Genomic DNA, 12,457 nt, shown 5'->3' with positions numbered 1-12,457 from the left:
AAAAAAATTCATTCCAGTAGCACCTTAAAGACCAACTAAGTTAGTTCTTGGTATGAGCTTTCGTGTGCATGCACACTTCTTCAGATACACTGAAACAGAGTAGCTGTTTAGCTGTTTTATCTGCTAGGCTTGGGGATGTTGTACTTGGCTTCCTTTTGATGTGAGCATGCCACGCTCCTTCCAGAGTACCCTGTGGGCATGCAGGGTGAGGAAAGCATACTTTGAATCAGTGTATATGTTGATGTCTGTGCCTTCAGCCAGTTGTAGAGCACGGGTTAGAGCCACAATCTCAGCTAGTTGGGCTGATTTCCCAGGCGGGAGTGGGAGAGCTTCTATGATTTCTTCCTCTAGGGCCACCACTGCGTATCCCGCTTTCCGTTGTCCATCCTCTATAAAGCTACTACCATCCACGAACCAGGAGGGCCATCTGGGATTTGCTTCATCCTTCAAATCAGGCCTACTTGAATATACTTCATCCATTACTTGTATGCAGTCATGTGTTGGGGGCCTATATTTCCCCATAGGTAGTAGCGTAGCCGGGTTAAGAGCCTCAGTGACTCGGAACTGCAATCGTGGGTGCATTAGCAATGCTTGGCATTTCATCATCTTTGCTTGGGATAGAAAATAAGTCCCCTTCATGTCCAACAAAGCTGGTACAGCATGAGGAGTGACACACGTGGTTTCCTGTCCAAAGGTGAACTTGTCAGCTTTTGTAATCAAATCACCACTGCTCGCATGCAGAGAGGCAAACCTTGTTCCATAGTGGTTAGTTTTTCAGACTAATAGGCTATGGGTTGCTATCCATTTCTGAATCCCAGAAAAATGACGAAAACAGTATATTATTTGGGACAATATGATTTTTGCAGCTGCTACTAATGTTGCAAAACAATGAAGCTTGGGACAGAGCAATGGAGAACTTTTGAAACAACAATGGAACACTAGCTCTGCCCAAGGCATTATGGAGAACAGCAACAACTGACAAAAGACAGACATAGGACTTCCGGTCGGCGGCAGCATTTAATGGCGGTCCTCCCTCTGAGCTCCGGAGGAGGACTGCTTCGCGAGTTCGGGTCTGACCCACTACGGCGAGTGGGGGACCCCTAAAATCACAGGCGCGGAAGCCTGGGAACAAGGAGACTCGGTGGGCACCAGAAGCGCCCCCCCTTACTGCGAAAGAGCCTTTTTAAAGGCTCCGGAACGGCATCGGGAGAGCGCGGGGCTGAGAGTCGCAACCCGGCTCGCGTAGCGAAGCCGCGTCGCCATGAACGGAGAGAGTCGATTCCTTCCTCTAAATTAAAATTGGATTGAAAAACCTGTGAGTAAGATTGAACGACTATTTGGAACTTTAAAATTTAAATTCGAAATTTGGCTGGAAACGGGGAAGGTTAAAATTAAGGAAGTCTGCCTTCCCCTGACTGCATGACAGATAAAGCAACGGAATTTTAAAGCTGCATCCGAACGAAAGCATTGTAGGATTGCTTAAGCCTGGCATTGGACATAAATCTCCCCTCTAGCAAGCAGGGCAGAGGGGAGAAAAAGTAACTCTATGAACCTGCATGATTTACTTAAAAGAGAAAAGCCTTCCGCTGTCTTAATTCCCTGAAACGGACTGCCAAAATAAGACACCAGGGCAGTGAACTGACTTTAGAAACTTGTCTTAAAGTTACATAGTTGAAGTTCTGCTTGACACAAAGTTTTGGGACTTTGCTGCTACAATATATTGGACTGTGTTGACAGAGTAACTACTGAGAAAAAGTGTTGCAGTATTTATACTGAAGTTTCCTGGTTTCTTTGTTCTTTGTTTTTTGCTTCCTTCACTTGGACATTTTGTTTTGCTCCCCCTAGAGGGTTGAGAAGCAACAGTTGCAGAGCACGGATTAAGACAGTGGGATTTTCCATCAGGAAACTGTTCCTGTGGGAACGTCCTTGGGACATGAGCGGCCCAGCAGATGAGATAACTACTAGAGCTAAAGCAAAACAGCAGCAACAGCAACAAAAGAAAAGAGGCTCAATATCAAGTCTAACACCGACAGGAGCAGCTGGGCAAAAAAGAGTGACAGCTATTTCCATGGATTCAATGACACAGGCGTTACTCAAGATAAATCAATCTTTAGAAGCTTTGACAAAGCAGAGCACAGAAAACTCACAAAAATTAACAGAACTAACAGCAAGATTGGACTTGAATACGAAAAGTGTGACATCTAATACAGAATCTATAAATAAGTTGATTGAAGAAAACTCTGTGTCAGAGCTGCTTCCAGATCCTAGCTCACAGAGGATCACGCTAGCCAGCGATCATTTAGTAAAAGTCTTTATTGAGTTACATTTTCCATTCTCAAGCTGCTGCGTGCAACTCTACGTCTAATGGCTAGATCGGCGAAGTCCCGTCTGAGTCTCCGCCCCTTGCGCACCAACTTAATACCCTAGCCCTGCTCCACCTTTTCCGCCTGACTGTTCTCCTCTGGGTCCCTCTGCCCCCCGGGGTCTCTTCCTTCCTGGATTCTTCTGACGCCGACCCCCCGGACTCTCCTGTCTCCTTGCGCCGGGCTTTAGGACCTGGCTCTCTTTCAGGGCTGCCTACTGCGTCACTTCCCTGTGCATTTGAACTTGGCGCGCGAGCCCAACTTTCCACTTTCCGTCTGACCGTTTCTTCGCTCCCCGATGGAGGTGTGGCCACTCCTGACTCATGCCCTCCCCCCTGTTGTGAGCTGCCAGCGCTTGATCCCTGGCTCTCTTCCTTTTCCCTGCTCTCTGGCGGTGACGCTGGTCCCGATTTCCAACTGCTCTCCTCTGAGTCCCCTCTGGCTCTATCTCCCTGGGGTGTCCCCCTAGGCTCCCCCCTTGCCCTGGCCACTGGTGCTCCTTTCTGTGAATCTTCTGATTCACTGGAAAGACTCGGAGATCTCGGGTCGTCGTCATCACTCATCTTTTCCTCTGCCTCCTCCCCCTCGCTCTCTGTTTCCTCCCTTGCCCTTGCCTCTGCTCCTGAACCCCTGACATCCATCCCCCCTCGAAGCCCCCCGTTCCCCCCTCCCCTCCTTCCGGTGCGGGAGCTGGGTGCTGCTGCGGCAGAGGGACGAACGTCGGATACCGTTCGCTTCCCGTGGTGGGCCTCCATTTGAAGTCTCCCGGTTCTTCCTCCCTGCTCTCGTCGACGACGGTCACCTCCGCGTCCATCTCTGTGCCGCCGTGCTCGAAACCAAGGTCGTCCCCGAAAACGTCCATGTCCGTCTCTCCCTCACTGCCTCCTGGCGGCGTTGCTCGTCCGGGACCTTCCAGCCACCTCTTGCGCCACTGCTCCTCTGGTCTATCGTCCCACCAATACGAGGGTTCTGAGGCAGATCCCGAGGGTGACCCCTCCGGGGAACGGGCATCTCGTATCGGGTCCTCTTCCGAGTCGAACCCCCGGAACGTGCTTGCAGAAAGTGTGGGAGTGAAAAGCCAGTCGTCGAAAAGGTCTGCTGGCATTGGTCTATGCGGGAAGAGGGCATGAAACTCGTCCTTGAGCAGAGGTTCATCCAAGGCGTAGCCCGGCACCCAGCTGTTCGCACTGGCCGGGGTGCCCTCCTTGGCGAGAAGGTATTCTACTCCCTCTTCCCCCCACCTGGAGTCCAAAATTTCCGTGACTTCGTTGATGCGCTCCTCCTGTGCCACCCCCGCGTGCCCGGTTCTTTCCCTGAGCGGACTCGGCGCCGTTCCGGGTTCCTGAAACCTGTGCGGTGCCTTGTAGGGAGTGAGAACACCGGATGCATTCTGGAACCCTCCGGAAGCGCCAGCCTGAAAGCCACCGGGTTGACCTGCTCTTCGACTTGGTAGGGCCCCAGTTGCTTATGCCCTAGTTTCTTCTTGGCCAACGACCTGGCCGGCACTGCGTGGGCTGCTAACCAGACCCAGTCTCCCACATGGATCTCTTCGCCAACCCTTCTGTGTTTGTCTGCCTGCACCTTGTATGCGTGTTTGGCCAGCTCCAGGTGCCGCCGCAGCTGATCGTGGACCTCCTGCAACTCCGACGCGAACGCATCTGCTGTCTGCGGCTCCCCCTCCACCATTCTTTCCAGTCCCGGGAAGGTTCTGGGGTGCCTCCCGTTGTTGGCGAAGAACGGCGTGACCCCCGTGGACACGTGCTTCGTGTTGTTGTAGGCGAACTCGGCGAGCGGCAGGTAATCCACCCACGTCGCAGGCTGTTGATTCGCATAGCATCTCAGGTACTGCTGCATGATGGCATTGACCCGCTCCGCTTGCCCGTTGGTCTGCGGGTGTCTCGCCGACGCCAGGTTGATCTTGACGTTTAGGAAGCCCATCAGCTTCTGCCAGAAATTCGAGATGAACTGCCGCCCACGGTCGGACAGAATAGACCGTGGCAGACCGTGAACCTTGAACACGTGGTCTATGAACAGTTTGGCGGTTTGTTCCGCCGTGGCCACCTTCGCACACGGGATGAAATGTGCCATCTTGGAGAACAAGTCCACCACCACCAGCACGGCCGTCTTGCCCCTCGAGCTGGGCAGATCCGTGACAAAGTCCAGGGCGACTCTCTCCCATGGTTCGACCGGAGTTTGCAGCGGTTCCAACAGTCCGGCCGGCGGTCTGTGCACTGGTTTGGCCCTCTGGCAGGTGTCGCACCTCGCCACGTAGTCCGCGACCTCCCCTCTCATTCCGGGCCACCAGAAATCCCTGGCGACTAATTCCACCGTCTTCTCCTTGCCAAAGTGCCCGGCAGTGGGCGCGTCGTGCAGCTGATGCAGTACCTTGGCGCGAAGTTCGTCTCCCGGCACGTAGATGGCCCCTTTACGGATGAGCAATCCATCTCTCAGCTGGAACCCGTCGGTCGCTGCCGTGCCCCTTTGCATCTCTGCCATCTTTGCTTGCGCGAAGGAGTCATTCTGCAACGCTCGTCGCACCGCCTCCAGGTCCACTGTCGCCGCAGCGCACGCCCACACTGTTGGTGCGAAGATGTGCATGGCGGCCGCTGGCGTGGCGTCCTCCAGATACTGTGGCTTATGGGAGAGCGCGTCCGCCATGATGTTGGTGTCCCCCGGGACATACTCTATTCGGAAGTCGAAGTTCGCAAAGAACTCAGCCCAACGTATCTGCCTCTGGTTCAGGAACTGTGCCGTGCGCCAGTGCTCCAGATTCTTGTGGTCCGTGCAGACCTGCACCGTGTGCTTGGCGCCGATCAGGAAGTGCCTCCACGCTTTGAATGCTGCATGAATGGCCAGCAACTCCCTGTCCCAGATGGTGTAGTTCTGTTCGGACTTGCTGAGCTTCCTGGAGTAAAACGCCCCCGGCCGCCAAACCCCCTGCGGGTCTCTCTGCAGCAGGACTGCTCCCACGGCTCTGTCCGAGGCGTCTGTCTCGACCCTCATCGGCCTGCTGGGGTCGACATGCAGCAGCTGCTCTTCCGACGCGAAGAGACGCTTGAGTGCCTGAAAGGACCGCTCCGCCTGCTCCGTCCAGATGAACTTCTTTTTCTTGGAGCTAAGCGTGTCCGTGATGGCCGCTGTCTGCATAGCGAAGCCTTTGATGAACTTGCGATAGAAATTCGCGAAGCCGACAAATCGTTGGACCTCCTTCCGGTTGCGCGGGCTTTTCCAATCCAACACCGCTCGAACCTTGGCGCTGTCCATGGCGAGCCCCTTGTCAGACAACTTGTAGCCCAGAAAATCCACCTCCGTCACGTCGAACTGGCACTTCTCCAGCTTGGCGTAGAGCCTATGCTGCTGCAGCCTGGTCAGCACTTCCTTGACGTGTCTGTCATGCTCCTGCTGCGATTCCGAAAAGATCAGGATGTCATCTAAGAAACAGACGCACGTCTTGTAGAGTAGCCCCGCCAACACGTGATGCATGAACGCTTGAAAAACGTGGGAGCCATTTTGCAATCCAAAAGGCATAACTCTATACTCGTAGGTGCCCAGTGGCGTGAACATGGCTGTCTTCCACTCATCTCCCTCCCGCATGCGAATGAGGTTGTACGCCCCCCGCAGGTCTAACTTGGTGAACACGCTGCCCTTGCGTACTTTTGCGAGGAGGTCGTCGATTCGGGGCATGGGGAAGTCCGATGGCTTGGTCACACTGTTTAAGATGCGATAGTCCACGACCAGCCTTTTTTGGGGCGTGTCCCGCTTCTTAACAAAGAATACAGGACTGCCCCCCGCTGCCTTGGACTCCCGGATGAAACCGCGCTCCAAATTATGATCTATGAACTCTTTGAGTTCCTGCAGTTCGTCCTCAGACATGGAATACAGCTTCCCTTTAGGCAGCGCCACCCCCGGCAGCAGGTCAATTTTGCAGTCATATGGTCTGTGGGGGGGGTAGCCTGTCTGCCTCCTTCTCGCAGAAAACCTCCAAAAATTCTGCGTACTTGTGGGGAATCGCTTGCAGCGTGCCTAGCAGCAGCTGTGACTCCTCTTGCTCCCCTTCCTGCCGGGGCATGATGCAGTGTTCAGCACAAAAGGAAGAGCCGAAGGTCAGCTGCCTCTGGTACCAAGCCAGCGTCGGGCTGTGCTTGTCCAGCCAACTCATGCCCAATACAATAGGCGTGTCCGACAGTTGAGTGACGTTGAAGCTGATGATTTCCCTGTGATTTCCAAGCCGCAGCACCATAGGTGGCGTCTGCTTCACCACTTGCCCCCCTAGCAGCTCCCTGCCATCCACCGTGACAACCTGCAGGGGCAGCGTGGCAGGCAGCAACTGTATAGCGTGCCGGTCGACAAAGTCCTGCCCTATGAAGTCTGCATTGCTTCCCGAGTCGACGGTGATTGGCACGTCCATGGTGATTCCATTGGGTAGCTGGAGCGATGCGGTGAGCCTCACTACTGGCTTGGGCGGGAGGGGGTCCATGGGCGGTAAAATCCCTGGGGACTGCTTCACTGACACGTCTGGCTGGGCCCCAGTGCCTCTTCCTCCAGCCAGACATCGTCGTTTCCCTGCTGTGGTTCTCCTTGCTGCGTTGCTGCAGTCACCATTGCTGAGGCTGCAGTGTGCTTGTGGAGCCTCCGGGGACACTCTTTCGCCATATGCCCTGGATCCTCGCAGATATAACACTTCCTGTTCCCTCTAGGAGGCTTCGCTTTCACTGCTGCCGGTGCTAGGGCTCTGGCTGCTGACTGAACCCTTGCACTCCCAACCTCCATCGGTTCCACCCCTCCCCCTGTTGGAGGCGTGGATTGCGCACGCGCTGCTTCTCTGGGAAGGAAGGAGGAGCCCCTGGCTGGTTCGCGCCCGCTGCGCCCTTCGTCCCTGCTCCACGGACGTTCTTCCAGCCGCACCCCCACCGCCAGCGCCCTCTGAACGATCTCCTGCGTGGTCCGGGGTCTCTCCCCCCTCGCAATTTCATCTTTAACCGAGCTGTGCAATCCCTCCCAAAACAGGTCTCTTACCGGAGCCGAATCTCTGTCCCATTCCAGGGCACTGACCAAGGCGAAAAAGCGTGCATGATACTGCCTTACGCTGGCCCTCCCTTGTTTCAATCCATGTATCTGCTGCCGAGCAAGATCCACGTCAATACTTGATAAGAAACATCCATCCATCGCTTTAATAAAGGCATCCGCATTTTGGAGCGCCGGATCCCCATCCCTCCACAAATTGCGCAGCCATGCTTTGGCATCTCCATGCAAATGAGACATGATGAATCCCACTTTTTCTTGCTCATCTCTAAAGTCTCTTTTCAGCAGTTGCAGTGCACACATTACATCTGCTCTAAAGTTGGGGTACTGTTGCAGATTCCCATCGAAGTGAGAGACCAGACCGCCTGTTCGTCTCGCCAACCCAATTCCCTCCTGTTTGGGTGTCAGTTGCCCTTGCTTAGTAAGCATGTCCAACCTGATCTGGAGATCCCTGCAGGCGGCAGCTGCCTCCTCCTCTCTCTTCCTGGATGCGAGAGCCTCGGCATTCAGTTGTGACACTGCTTCTCTGAGTTCCGCTATCTGCTGCTCAGCCGTCATGTCGTCTGCCGTTCGTGAGCTCGCTAGTAGGCACCTGCTTCTCTCCTCTCCTCGAGGCTGTAGATGCCCACAATTAATGAGACGGGACTTACTGTCAGAGCTGCTTCCAGATCCTAGCTCACAGAGGATCACGCTAGCCAGCGATCATTTAGTAAAAGTCTTTATTGAGTTACATTTTCCATTCTCAAGCTGCTGCGTGCAACTCTACGTCTAATGGCTAGATCGGCGAAGTCCCGTCTGAGTCTCCGCCCCTTGCGCACCAACTTAATACCCTAGCCCTGCTCCACCTTTTCCGCCTGACTGTTCTCCTCTGGGTCCCTCTGCCCCCCGGGGTCTCTTCCTTCCTGGATTCTTCTGACGCCGACCCCCCGGACTCTCCTGTCTCCTTGCGCCGGGCTTTAGGACCTGGCTCTCTTTCAGGGCTGCCTACTGCGTCACTTCCCTGTGCATTTGAACTTGGCGCGCGCGCCCAACTTTCCACTTTCCGTCTGACCGTTTCTTCGCTCCCCGATGGAGGTGTGGCCACTCCTGACTCATGCCCTCCCCCCTGTTGTGAGCTGCCAGCGCTTGATCCCTGGCTCTCTTCCTTTTCCCTGCTCTCTGGCGGTGACGCTGGTCCCGATTTCCAACTGCTCTCCTCTGAGTCCCCTCTGGCTCTATCTCCCTGGGGTGTCCCCCTAGGCTCCCCCCTTGCCCTGGCCACTGGTGCTCCTTTCTGTGAATCTTCTGATTCACTGGAAAGACTCGGAGATCTCGGGTCGTCGTCATCACTCATCTTTTCCTCTGCCTCCTCCCCCTCGCTCTCTGTTTCCTCCCTTGCCCTTGCCTCTGCTCCTGAACCCCTGACACTCTGCAACACATAAAATCGCAGAGGACGCCAGAAATATTGCTGGAGAGACACAGGAAAAACTAGAACCGATCGCTAAAAAAGTGTATGAACATGATGCGACCCTGTCTTTGATGGAATTACAGAGAAAGGAGAGAAACTTGAAATTAAGATTAGTTCCTGAAAGTGAAGGGGATAGCCTTGTGGAGTTCCTTACACAAGAGTTTTCTGACTTTTGGCAGGAAGATCTGCAGGAGGAAGAATTCAAGATAACAACAGCATTCAGATTGGGCAGGAGACAGAACAGAAAGACCCCGAGGGACTGTCTGATTACTTTCAGATCCAAGGAAGAAAGGGACAAAATATTAAAACTACATTACCAAAAGGCCTTGGAAATTGAAAATTCTCATATACAAATCTTTAAGGACATCCCTAAATACATTCTCGAGGTGAGAACTTTCTATAAAGATCTGGTCTACCTGCTGAAAAGGAACAACATACTTTTTAGGTGGGAGTTCCCACAAGGACTGTCCTTTAACTACAAGGGTAAGAAAGTCAAAATAAAGACAATTCAAGACAAAGAGAAATTTCTGGAGAAAAACCACGAGGATTTACAAAGGGAACAGTAGACCCAACTTCAGAGGCAAAAGGGGCGGTAGATATCCTGAATCTATCGTTTGGACTGAATCTACCAACAGAGGAAGAGCAGCAACTTGGTGCAGTAGGAGGCGTAATTGACAAATAGCAAGATGGCCCTGCAATTCCTTAGTTGGAATTGTAATGGGCTAAATATGCCTTTGAAAAGACAGCAAGTTTTTCATATTCTGAAAAGAGAACAATTGGATTTGATTTGTCTACAAGAAACCCATGTGACCAGGATACACAGGAAATTACTTATAAATAAAAGATTAGGATAAGAATTTATTTCATCGGACAAAGTCAAGAAAAGAGGAGTGGTGATTTATGCAAAAGAGAAATTGGCCCCAAAAATGATGTTTAAAGATGAACAAGGAAGATATTTGGCAATTGAAATACAAATACAAGGAGAAAAATTATTAGTTGTTGGAATTTATGCACCAAATGAAGGGAAGGCGGAATTCTTTAAGAAGCTGCATGAAACTCTGATGGACTACTTGGACTATAATGTAGTAATCATGGGAGACATGAATGGTGTGGTTTCTACAAATATGGACAAGGCACAAAGACAGACAATCTCTAAGGAAGGGAGACTTCCGAAGACCTTCTTTGAAATGACTGAAAGTATGGACTTGATAGATATTTGGAGAACAAGGAACCCTCTCGAAAGAGAGGGATCTTTCTTCTCTCAAGCAATGATGACCTGGACCAGAATCGATCAAATCTGGATTACTAGTAGACTGGCCCCAAAGATTAAGAAAATAGAAATCTGCCCAAAGACTTGCTCTGACCATAACGCCGTGAAGATGGAAATGAAACCTACAACAACTGGTCAATTTAGATGGAGGATGAATGACACCCTGTTTCGAGATGAGGAGATCCACAGAAAGGCCCAAAAAACCTTAAAGGACTATTTTGAACTAAACCTAAGAACCGACGTAGAAAAAAGAGTGATTTGGGACGCAAGTAAAGCTGTGATGCGAGGATTTCTAATTCAACAAAACTCAGTAAAAAAGAGAAAGCAAAATGAGAAGAAGGAAAAGATCTTGGAAAAGATAAAAGAAGGAGAGAAGAAATTGAGATCAAAACCAAAGTCCCAGGAGATCTTGAGAGAGATCAAGTTATATCAGACACAATACATGGAACTGATGAATCAAGAGATTGAGTGGAAGATAAAGCAAATGAGACAAAAGACATTTGAATCTGCGGATAAATGTGGTAAACTTCTGGCTTGCCAATTGAAGAAAAGACAGAAATTAAATACAGTTACAAACCTAGAAGTGGATGGAAAGAATATATCCAAACCCAATGAGATCAGAAATTGCTTTTTGAGTTATTTTAAAAGATTATATTCACAAGGACCGCAGAAGGAAGAGGATATAGAGGAATTTCTTTAAAAATATGGATTACAAAAAATCTCTCATCAAAGTAAGGTGGATCTAAATCAGAGAATAACAGAACAAGAGATAGAGAGTGCCATTCAGAACATGCAATTGGGCAAATCTCCAGGACCAGATGGACTGACCTCCAGATACTACAAAACTTTGAAGGAGTGGTTGGTACAACCGTTAAAGGAAGTCTGTAACGAGATCTTAGAGGGGGAAAAGGCGCCAGAATCGTGGAAAGAAGCTTATATTACACTCATACCAAAGACAGAGACTGAAAAGACTCAGCTTAAGAACTACCGCCCAATATCACTACTCAATGTGGATTACAAAATTTTTGCAGACATTTTGGCAAAAAGATTGAAAAGAGTGTTGATGGAGAAGATTCATAAGGACCAAGCAGGCTTTCTCCCAAAAAGGCACTTATCAGACAATGTGAGGAATATAATAGACATTTTGGAACTACTGGAGGTGAATATAAACACTAAAGCAGTGTTGATATTTGTGGATGCGGAGAAAGCCTTTGACAACATTTCTTGGAGTTTTATGAAGAAGAATCTTCATGGGATGGGGGTAGGCCAAGGATTTGAGAACGGTATGGGTGCGATATACTCCGAACAAAAAGCTAAATTGATTGTAAATAATGTGATAACCGAAGAATTTAAGATAGAAAAAGGGACACGACAAGGATGCCCAATTTCCCCATTGCTTTTTATATCAGTCCTGGAGGTTTTGCTAAATATGATTAGAGATGACCAGCAGGTTAAAGGTGTACAGGTCGGGGCAAAACACTACAAGTTAAGAGCTTTTGCAGATGATTTGGTACTTACTTTACAAGAGCCAGATACTAGTACAAAAAGGGTGTTGGAAATAATTCAAGAATTTGGTCAGGTGGCTGGATTCAAATTGAACAAACAAAAGACTAAAGTTTTGGAGAAAAAATTAACAGTTATGGAGAGGGAGAAATTCCAGAATGAAACAGGTTTGACAGTGGTTAAGAAGGTGAAATACCTAGGGGTTTACTTGACATCTAAAAATCTGAACTTGTATAAAGATAATTATGAAAAATGTTGTTCAGAAATCAAAAAAGATCTAGAAATATGGTCAAATTTGAAACTGTCAATGTTAGGCCGAATTGCAGCTATTAAGATGAATGTATTGCCTAGAATGTTATTTTTGTTTCAAACTTTGCAGATTCTTGACAAGATGGACTGTTTCAAGAGGTGGCAGAAAGACATTTCGAAATTTGTCTGGCAGGGCAAAAAGCCCAGAATAAAATTTAAAATACTGACAGATGTAAAAGAAAGAGGGGGATTTGCCCTGCCGGACTTAAAATTGTACTATGAAGCAGCAGCGTTTTGCTGGCTGAAAGAGTGGATGCTCCTCGAGAACACAGACATCCTGGATTTGGAAGGTTTTAATAATGAATTTGGTTGGCATGCATATTTATGGTATGACAAAATCAAGGTGCAAAGGGCCTTTAAAAATCATATTGTTAGAAAAGCTTTATATAATGTTTGGATAAGATATAAAGATCTGTTGGAAAACAAAACCCCTAGATGGTTGTCACCCTTGGAGGCTAAGGCATTGAAAAAGCTCAATATGGAGGCCGGATGGCCAAAGTATTGGGAAATTTTGGAACAAGATGGAGATAAATTGAAGTTACA

The sequence above is a fragment of the Podarcis vaucheri genome (genome assembly GCF_965113315.1).
Source record: "Podarcis vaucheri genome assembly, chromosome: W".
In the NCBI taxonomy this organism is placed as follows: Eukaryota; Metazoa; Chordata; class Lepidosauria; order Squamata; family Lacertidae; genus Podarcis; species Podarcis vaucheri.
Note: the sequence above shows the minus strand (reverse complement) of the source record.